Source organism: Callithrix jacchus, chromosome 5 (genome assembly GCF_049354715.1).
Source record: "Callithrix jacchus isolate 240 chromosome 5, calJac240_pri, whole genome shotgun sequence".
Lineage (NCBI taxonomy): Eukaryota > Metazoa > Chordata > Mammalia > Primates > Cebidae > Callithrix > Callithrix jacchus.
The window spans coordinates 82838828-82848989 of NC_133506.1; the positions used below are offsets into that span (position 1 = coordinate 82838828).

Sequence of the window (10162 nt, forward strand, 5' to 3'; positions counted from 1 at the left end):
CATCTCTGGTTGGATAATCTTAACCAATCAGAGTTGGAGACTATTATCCAATCTGTGTTGTGGTACAGAGTCTGCTCTCATCCTATCAGAACAAGGGTTCCAGGATACCTCATTTGAATAAACCCATTTTAAAACGGAGGCAACGGTCCATACTTGCCTTGGGGTGCGGCTCACGCAAAGCTTGACATCTTGTTTATGCGGAGCACCTGCCTTGTAGACCAGTCATAGAGAAGGATGTCTCGGGTGCAGGCGAAGTTTGTTCATGTGTTCCTGGAGGATTCTTCTTGTGGCAAGCGCTTTCCCATCCTCCAACATCTCAGGCCTGGTGAGACTGGATGTGACTTTCCTGTGGGGGCTCACGGCACAGAGGGATGCAAAGGAGGGTGGATGGAGGGGAAACCGGCACAGAGAGATGTGGAGGGTAGAGGGAGGAGAAACCCGCACAGAGAGATGTGATGGAGGGGTAACGTGAGCAGGGCCCAGAGAGAATCAGTTTGCCTGTTTCACTAGGCTCCCCCACCCTGGTGCAAGGCAGAGGCTGGCAAGACCCTCACCCAGCGGCGCTCCTAGGTTCTGGCCCTGGCATCTAGTCCCAACCCGCCACTCTCCGCAGCTCCACTGTCCCTCAGGCAGGAGCTTCCAGCTGCAGTGAGCAGGGGAGGCAGTAGCTGCTGCTCCCTGGATGCCCGGGATGTATTTCTTTGGCTTTTTTCTTTTTCTATCTTATTTTAGATTCAGAAGGTACTTGCTTGTTACATTTGTAGTACATGCAGAATGGTGGAGGTTAGGCTTCTAGTGTACCCATCACCCAAATATTGAAGGTTGTACCCAATAGGTACGTTTTCAAACCTGCTCCCCAACTTTTTGAGTTCCCAGAGTGTATTCTATCTTCATATCCACGCTTACCCATTGTTTTCACTTAATACATGAGAACATGCAACATTTGGCTGTTTCTGCATTAATTCACTTAGGATAATGACCTTCGCCTGCATCTGTATTGCTGCAAAGGACCTGATTTTGTTCTTAGTATTCCGTGGTAGGCAGAATACTGGGCAGTCGCTCGAGGAGGCCGCCGACAGCAAAGGGAAGCCACAGGCGGTGGGCCCGATCGACCTGCGGTCGCCGCCGCAGCCTCGCAACCTCCCCGGCTGCCGCGTGAGCCCTTGCCACCTGCGTTAGGAAGCGAGACCCATGCAAGGCCGCGGAGGCTAATGAGCTCTTTGCGCCGCCACCCGGGACGCTGGCCTGGGCGCACAAGCTACGAGAGCGCCCCACGCTGCGAAAGCCTTGGAGTCCCGGCTTTGCCCGCCGCCCACCTCCCAGGATGCCCTGCAGAGCCGCCCGGCCTACCCTCGCCCGCCCCCTCTCCAGGCGACACCCCGGTGGCACAGAAGCACGAAGCTGTCATGCAGGCCGCGCAGGTATTGGGGTGCAGGGGTGCAGGAGTGCCTGGACCGGCCGCTGCAGGACCGGCCGCTGCTGGGAGAACCTGCAGCGCATTCTGCCGAAAACTGGGCGGTGCCGCTCGCTCCAGACCCTCCATGCTGCAGAGCCTGTCTGGGGTCACCTCAATGGGCCCTTGCAGGGCCGTTCTTTCCTGCACGTGGACTGGTCTGCCTGGGGTCCGCCGGAAAGCTTCGGGCCCCAGATACCGGCAGCACCTCCGGCCGCGCCTTTGTCTTCTTTCTCTCGGTGCATTAGACAGCATAGGACGCTGCCCTGGCCTGGCTCCCTCTCCCCCGCACTCACCAGCAGCCTGCAGACCGGACACTGCAGACTGTTCCTGCAGCAGAGTGGTCTGGACAGCCTTGGTTCCTCTCTGGGCCCCGGGATCCAGGAGCGAAAGGCTGAATGAAGGCTGCTTCCGAAACCAAGGGTCGGGCACTGTTTCAGGCTCCTGCGTTCCACCCTCACTCAATGGAGGGGCTGCTCCTCAAGCCCTCCACTCCCCAGGTGCCACCCGCACTGGACAAAGACCACCAGCACCTTATCCTGACCCGGCTCACCGAGCACTGCGTCCCATGTGTGGTGGACAGGGACTTACTATGCTGTGGAAGCTGCCTTGGAGCTCCGAGGCCTGCCTCTGACCCTCAGCCCTGAGAGCTCAGGGTCGCCTCGTACCAGAGGGTTCGTGCCCAGCCACCTGATTTCCCCTGCTGCCTGTTTTCAGAGGTTATTACCCGCCCCAACACACACACTCTGCAATATCGTTAATGATACTCTTGTGGGAAGTCTGACTTACTTTGAAAATTTAACTCAGTTGTAAGTCATTAAACGTATTCAGTGTTCTGTCAATCCCTATCTCTCTCACACCAGTGTTCCTGTGTGCTCACACACACAGATATATATAGTTTCGTTTTGCTGGTAAAAATATAACAATTGTCTCCATGGCTGTAAAAAGGAATACATTAAAATAACTTCATTTTCACTGGATCAACAGACAAATTTTCCTGTGCATACAGAGTTCTTCCACTTTTGAAAGGGAGCCTTATTAAAATTCATTACATCACATATTGAAAACAAAACATCTAAAGTGTGACTCACAAAGTAAGCCAAAAAATTATGTCTTAAGTAGCAGATAAATAAATCCCATATTTTATCCAACTAACCCTGTGGTTACCTAGATTTTACAACATATAATGTCTTATACTGAAAACATGAAGCTCATATCATATTGCAGCTAATACATATTTGTCTACAAACAATATGTAATACTTGGTTGCTTGCTTGGCTGTTGTGTTATGGCTCTGGTGGGATTCTGTGCTTTTAATTTTGGCATGGTAGTTTTAAGTTACATTTGAAATATAAGTTTTAAAGGGTAATGCTATACATATTGGATTCCTGCAACAGTGTTCACAGATTTTTGTAATTAATGGGTTTAATCCCCCTTCATAGAGTGTGCCATTTTACCTGTATTATTTTGTAACTATGCAGATGTTAAACCCTTTTATACTAATTGTCTTTGTTTAAAAAAAAAAAAGTGTTCCAAATGAAATACATCTTAATGCTATTTCAAATCATACAGCAAATTAGGACTTTAAACATGAAGACATATTTTGACCTAAGTATTTTCAACTAAGCAGCAAACTTTAGCTGGTATAAATGTTGGAGTTACTAGGTCTTATTCTTTTCATAATAAATATATATTTTAAAAGACTGATTATGTGTAGCCATTCTGAGTGAATTAAAAAGTTTAATACATTTTATCTTTAAAAATTTTATGTTTTCTTAAATAATTTTAAACTATAGAAAAGCCTAAGAGTTAATGAAATCATAGCTTGTGAGATTACTGCATTTCCTTTATTTTTTCCCCTCAGGCATCATTTTATTAGCATCTATGTGTGTAATTGAATGGCAATATAAAAAACTAATGAAACATTTTCAGCAGAATAGTATAAAGTCTCTTAAATTTAATTGCTCTTTAATATTGCTAATATGTGGTAGAAATATAACTACTTAACTTTCACCCAGTTTGCAAATGTCAAACCACCAGCATTTTAAAGATTAGGGCAACCAACATGATGACATTGTACTGTGAACTTGTGAAGAGATGGGCACTATCAGCTCCCCCAACCAATCTCAGCTGGCTTTACTGTATCACTGCAGTGAGACCTTTGAGTTACCTTCAAGTTTGCTATGACGTTCACATTTTACAGTGAACATGTTTATGCAACCACTATCCTCTCTGGGAACTTTTGGTAGTGAAGATTCAAAACAACACAATTCTTGAAAGTCAATTTGCTGGTCAGGTATGGAGGCTCAGGCCTGTAATCCCAGCACTTTGGGAGGCTTAAGTGGGCAGATCACAAGGTGAGGAGTACAAGACCAGTCTGGCCAACATGGTGAAACTCCCTTCTCTACTAAAAAAAAAAACAAACCCAAAAGTTAGCTGGGCATGGTGGTGCTCACCTGTAACCCCAGCTACTGGGGAGGCTGAGGCAGGAGAACTGCTTGAACCAGAACCCAGGAAACAGAGATTACAATGAGCCAAGATTGTGCCACTGCACTCCAGCCTGGGCTGCAGAGCAAGACTCCGTCTAAAAAAAAAAAAAGAAAAAGAGAAAATTTGCTTTCTATAGGGTTGTGACAAAAATAACAAAGAGTTATGAAGTTATACTAATAAATGGCTATTCAAATTATATGCAGTGAATCATGAATCATTTCCTTTTTGGCGGGGGAGGGTGGGGAGCCTCTATCTAGCTTTCAGAGGAATTACCTTCTTTTTCTTTTGGTCTGGAAATACCACACTGCTTGATAAAATTTGTAAAAGTCTGTTTACTTGAGGAATTATTATTTCTGCATTACTCTATACATTGATAAGTTATTCCTCACCTATTTATTTGTATCAAATTTTATGTCCCTTTCTTCTTAGTCATCATTCAGTTTCCTCTTACTATTAATAGATTAATGATTAACTTATAATTTTATTCAAATAATCAATACTATAAGTGTCCATATCATAAATGCAAATATGTTGATGAATTTCTCCAAATTAAATTTCCCTGGTTAGCAGGATCCCAGGCTGAGAAACAGAACATTATCTACACCATGAAAGTCTCCCTAGTACTCCTCTCCAGTTGCTACCTGCCATTCCTTTCCAGAAGACAGCTGTATCCTAAATCCTAGCGGCATTGACAAGTTTTTAAAATACAGTTTTAAAATATTTATTTAAATAAATAAAAACATAGTAAACATACTATTTGGTGTCGAATGCTTTAATTTAGCAGTATGTTTGTGAGAATCTTCCATGTTTTTCTCCAAGTGTCATGTGACTATGTTACAATTAATTTATAAATTTTCTTTTTTTTTTTTTTTGAGACGGAGTTTCGCTCTTGTTACCCAGGCTGGAGTGCAATGGCGCGATCTCGGCTCACCGCAACCTCCGCCTCCTGGGTTCAGGCAATTCTCCCTCAGCCTCCTGAGTAGCTGGGATTACAGGCATGTGCCACCATGCCCAGCTAATTTTTTGTATTTTTAGTAGAAACGGGGTTTCACCATGTTGACCAGGATGGTCTCGATCTGTTGACCTCGTGATCCACCCGCCTCGGCCTCCCAAAGTGCTGGGATTACAGGCTTGAGCCACCATGCCCGGCCATCAATTTACAAATTTTAATGTGAATGAGCATTTGTGCAGTTTTCAGTTAGGACCATCACCATGACTGCTTCTACTAACATTCTAGCACGTTCTTTGGTGAAAATTGGTACTATTTTCTGTTGGGCACATAGTTTGGAGTGGACTCACTGGTTCTGAATACATTTTCAGTTTTAAAAAATACTGCCAAACAGTATACCTAAAAATTTTTGCCAGCTTAAACTCTCATCAGGGTCTATTTTCATTATAATCACTAGATGTGTATTTACCGACACCAAGTTTATTTTCCTTATAAGTTGAGCCACTTTTTGTGTTATTGTTCAAATATATATATAATTTTATAAAATATATTTTCAAGTCTGGCTATTTTTTTATTGGATCTCTTGACTTTTTCAATTTATAGTAGTTCTTTATACATATTCTATTCTTCATATATGTTTTTTTTTTTTTTTTGAGACAGAGTCCTGCTCTGTCACTTAGGCTAGAGTGCAGTGGCACAGTCTCAGCTCTGCAATCTCCACCTCCTGGGTTCAAGCGATTCTCCTGCCTCAGCCAACCAAGTACCTGGGGTTACAGGTGTGTGCCATCACACCCCGCTAATTTTTATATTTTTAGTGGAGATGGGGTTTCATCATGTTGGCCAGGCTGGTCTCGAACTCCTGACCTTGTGATCCACCTTGGCCTTCCAAAGTGCTGGGATTACAGGCGTGAGCCACAGTGCCTGGCTATATACGTTCTTTTTATATAGTCTGGATATGAGTCTTAAAGGGTACATATACATAGTAAACATCTTCTACTTGTGTCGTGTCCCACTCCTCTCCTGAATAAAATGCTCAATTTTAACATAATCCAGTTTTCTTTTTTCCTCTTATCGATCATGCTTTTTTTGTTGTGTGACACCTCTAAAGCGTGTTATGTGATCTCCTGTTTTTTTCTCTGTAGCATTTATTGTTTTGCTGTTCACATTTAGATCTTCTCTGCAACGGGGATAAATTTTTAATTGTGGTGTAAGGTAGGGGCTACGACAGTGTCTTTCCAAATTGATAGTCAATGACTCAGTAACATTTTTTAAAGGTTAAGCTTTTTCTGTAAACTCTAATGCCACATATGTCATAAATCAGTTATCTGTTTTTTGAATCTTTTTCTACACTCTCCATTTTATTCCATTGATCAGTTTTTCTATCATGTGCTTATTGCCTGACTTACCACAAATTAATAAAACATTCCATATCTGATAGTTTAAGTCCTACAGATCTATTCTTTGCATTTGTTTTTTTATTTATTTTTATTTTTGAGACGGAGTCTTACTCTGTCGCCAAGCTGGAGTGCAGTGGCGCAATCTCGGCTCACTGCAACCTCCGCCTGGGTTCAAGCGATTCTTTCGCCTCAGCCTCCCGAGTAGCTGGGACCACAGGTGCGTGCCACCACGCCTGGTTAATTTTTGCATTTTTAGTAGAGACGGGGTTTCACCATGGCCAGGGCGGTCTCGATCTCTTGACCTCATGATCCGCCTGCCTCGGCCTCCCAAAGTGCTGGAATTACAGGCATGAGCCACCGCGCCCGGCTGCATTTCTTTTTTTTTTTTTTTTTTTTAACTGTTTTTTGTTTGTTTTGAGCTGGAGTCTCGCTCTGTCACCAGGCTGGAGTGCAATGGTGCAATCTCAGCTCACTGCAACCTCCACCTCCGAGGTTCAAGCGAATCTCCTGCCTCAGCCTCCTGAGTAGCTGGGACTACAGTCACGCACCACCATGCCCAGCTAATTTTTGTATTTTTAATTGTGACGAGATTTCACCATGTTGGCCAGGGTGGTCTCAATCTCTTGACTGTGTGATCTGCCCACTTCGGCCTCCCAAAGTGCTGGGATTACAGGGGTGAGCCACCGCACCTGACTGTTAATTGTTGATACATGGAAATATAATTCAGTTTTGCATGTATTTGTATTTTTATACAAATTATTTTGTATACTGTATCCAGAGATCTTGGATGGATTATATGTGAGCTTTTCTTTTACTTACCATGGTGGTCAAAATCATATCAAATGTTCTATTAATATTTTTGTATTTAAATTTATATTTCAGTGCTACTTAGTGCATCTTGTGAGTGGACATGTTGGAGGGCCTCGGGGTATCTAAGAACCTCGTAAACAATGGTGATTAGCATGGGTGGGATGAAATTTTGGCTCTCAAGTTACCCACCGGCATCAAGGAAAAATGTTGAAGGTGGCCTAAGACTGTTGATAATAGCTCTACAGAGTCTATACCTCAGTTTATCCAGAAGGACAACAAGGACACAGTATCCCAGAGGTTAGTGGGATGAGAGCTGCCTAGCAGACATCTAGCACATCCAGTTCTTGCTGCGCCCTGACCGAGTCCTTGATTTTGTCCGTTCCACTTCTCTAAATGCTTGCCTCTGATGAAGTATTAGAAATCAGCATCAATGTATTCCAAGTTGGCATTGGCCCATTTTGTTACCAATCAGCAAACACACAGGAACTCACTTGAGTCGAAGCCAACATCTCTCATTTACTACTTCTATCTATTTCTTGGCTGATCACAAATCCATTAACATAAAAATATGTGATTTGTTTATTCATTTGTTTACATATCATACATTTCTTCATAAAATAAATCATACAAAAAGGAAATGTGGTCGGTGACTCACCCCTGTAATCCCAGCACTTTGGGAGGCTGAGGCAGTTGGATCATTTGAGGTCAGGTGTTCAAGACCAGCCTGGTCAACATGGTGAAACTCTGAGTCTATTAAAAGAAATATATATATTTTATATTTTATATATATAATTATATATAATATATAATATAATTTATATATTAACTGGTCATAGTGGCACACACCTGTAAACCCATCTACTCGGGAGACTGAGGCAGGAAAATTGCTTGAACCCAGGAGATGGAGGTTGCAGTGAGCCAAGATCACACCACTGCACTCCAGCCTGGGCGACAGAGTGAGACTCTGCCTCAAAAAATTTCAGAGCAAAAATGAGATTTTTAATTATGTAAAAAATATTATTACTTGACATGAATTAAATGAAAATAATTATTTTTACTTCTTAGAAAAAGCTATAAGTTCCTGAGAATTTCATAATGAATAGATTATAAATCCCTTATTAATGTCAAGTATGCATAATTAGATGTAGGTCATTGTGACTTTCTGAGGAAAAGGATCACCCAAAGTGATGGGCTATAATTGCTGACTGCTTTCAAGCACCTAACAGTCTGAGTTTTCTATAACTAGCTTGACTTTTAACCAAAGAAACTTGTCCAAATACTACTTTGAATTTGAAGTATAAGAAAAGGGAATTGGCCAGGTGCAGTGGCTCACGCCTGTAATCCCAGCACTTTGGGAGGCTGAGGCAGGCGGATCACAAGGTCAAGAGATCAAGACCATCCTGGCCAACATGGTGAAACTCTGTCTCTAATAAAATACAAAAATTAGCTGGGTGTGGTGGTGTGTGCCTGTAGTCCCAGCTACTTGGGAGGCTGAGGCAGGAGAATTGCTTGAACCCGGGAGGCAGAAGTTGCAGTGAGACGAGATCACGCCACTGCACTCTACACTCTAGCCCGGCACCTAGCAACAGAGCGAGACTCTGTTTCAAAAAAAAAAAAAAGAAAGAAAGAAAAGGGAATTAATAAAACTCGTTGAAACACATGGCTCCACTTCACTGGTTCTCTGTTGATATCTAATTATTTTCTGTTGGTGGAACAAGGACAGATTAAACTCCAGTCTGTTTGTGTCCTGAGCCTGTAGAATGCACTGTATAGATTTTTTCTGTATAGCACCAAAATGAAGATCTTCAATTTAAACATGTAAATATAAAGTTTTAATGATTTAGATATAATTTGATGGAAATATAAAAAAGAAAGTCATCTCAGTCAGCTTTTGGTGCATGTTAGGTTAAATTTCAATTACAAATTTATAGAAAAAGAGCAGTCAGTTTTAACACCTTTCACTCATATGCGCAAAATGTATTTGGCACTTGATCTTAGCGGAAAGACAGAGAAGCAATGCAAAATATATTTTCAAATTTTAGTTTGCCTTATCTTTCTCCTACTGTAGTTTTCTAGCTGTGTACACAATGGAACATAAGGGAAAAATGAACACTCACCTTTCTCTTCAACCTGCCTGCACCCCAACACACACACACACACACACACACACACACACACATACACACTCTTTCTCTCTCTCACACACACATATATACAAACAGATACATGCCAGTAGTTTTTTTGTTTTATTATTTTATATTATTAAGATATTGATATATTTGAAAGCCTTGTTTTTTAAGTTCAAGAGCAAAACACTTCAGGAAAAAATAGGTTTCTGAATTCTAGAAGCCTTGACTTATAATACGAAGAGCAAAAGCTTGAAAGAATTAGTCATCAAAAAACATTGGATTAAAAATATATAAAATGACAGTTTTCCTATATGTAAAAATACATAAACTGACTGATAAGTATTTTTGGGAATGGAAAATAAGTTTCAGATATAGGCAAGAAGAGTTAGCAGACACTGGTGTTTATTTTTAAGAAAAAGTTCTATATTCTCTCTCTCCCAGGTTTAAAACCTAAAGGATTATGGTGAGGTTGTATAGTAGAAGACCAAGTAATTTTTATCAGGCCCCTAAATCAGAGGAGATTTGAGACTGTCTTTTCTGGATACAGACTGGAGAATACAGATCTCTTAGAGAAACTCGTATCCAGCAAGGGCCAGAACCATAGCAGTCTCAAAGCCAGGCTAATGGTGGGTCTTGGAGCCTAGTGGAGACACAGTCAAGAATTCCTGAGCCACCCAGAGAGCACGTCAATGCTGGGAAGGGTGGCAAATTTCAGTGTTTTACTTCAAGACAAGGAGACTGCATAGAGGACATATGCTATGGTTTGAATGCATCTCCCAAAGATCATGTGTTAAATATTCAATTCCTAATGGAATAGTGTTGAGAGATGGAGCCAGATAAAATGTCATTAGGTTATGTGGGCTCTGCCTTCATGAATGGATGAATGTTTCTATAGCAGAAATGGGTTAGTTATCTTGAGAGTGAGTTTGTTATA

General features: G+C 41.9%; 1 long non-coding RNA gene across 1 annotated transcript; it reads left to right on the forward strand.

The window, feature by feature from the left end:
- The first annotated feature begins 160 nt into the window (after positions 1–160).
- Positions 161–4139, forward strand: LOC144582590 (uncharacterized). The gene is made up of 2 exons (XR_013535602.1): positions 161–325; positions 972–4139. It is a non-coding gene; the product is annotated as an uncharacterized LOC144582590 (long non-coding RNA).
- The last annotated feature ends 6023 nt before the right edge of the window (positions 4140–10162 follow it).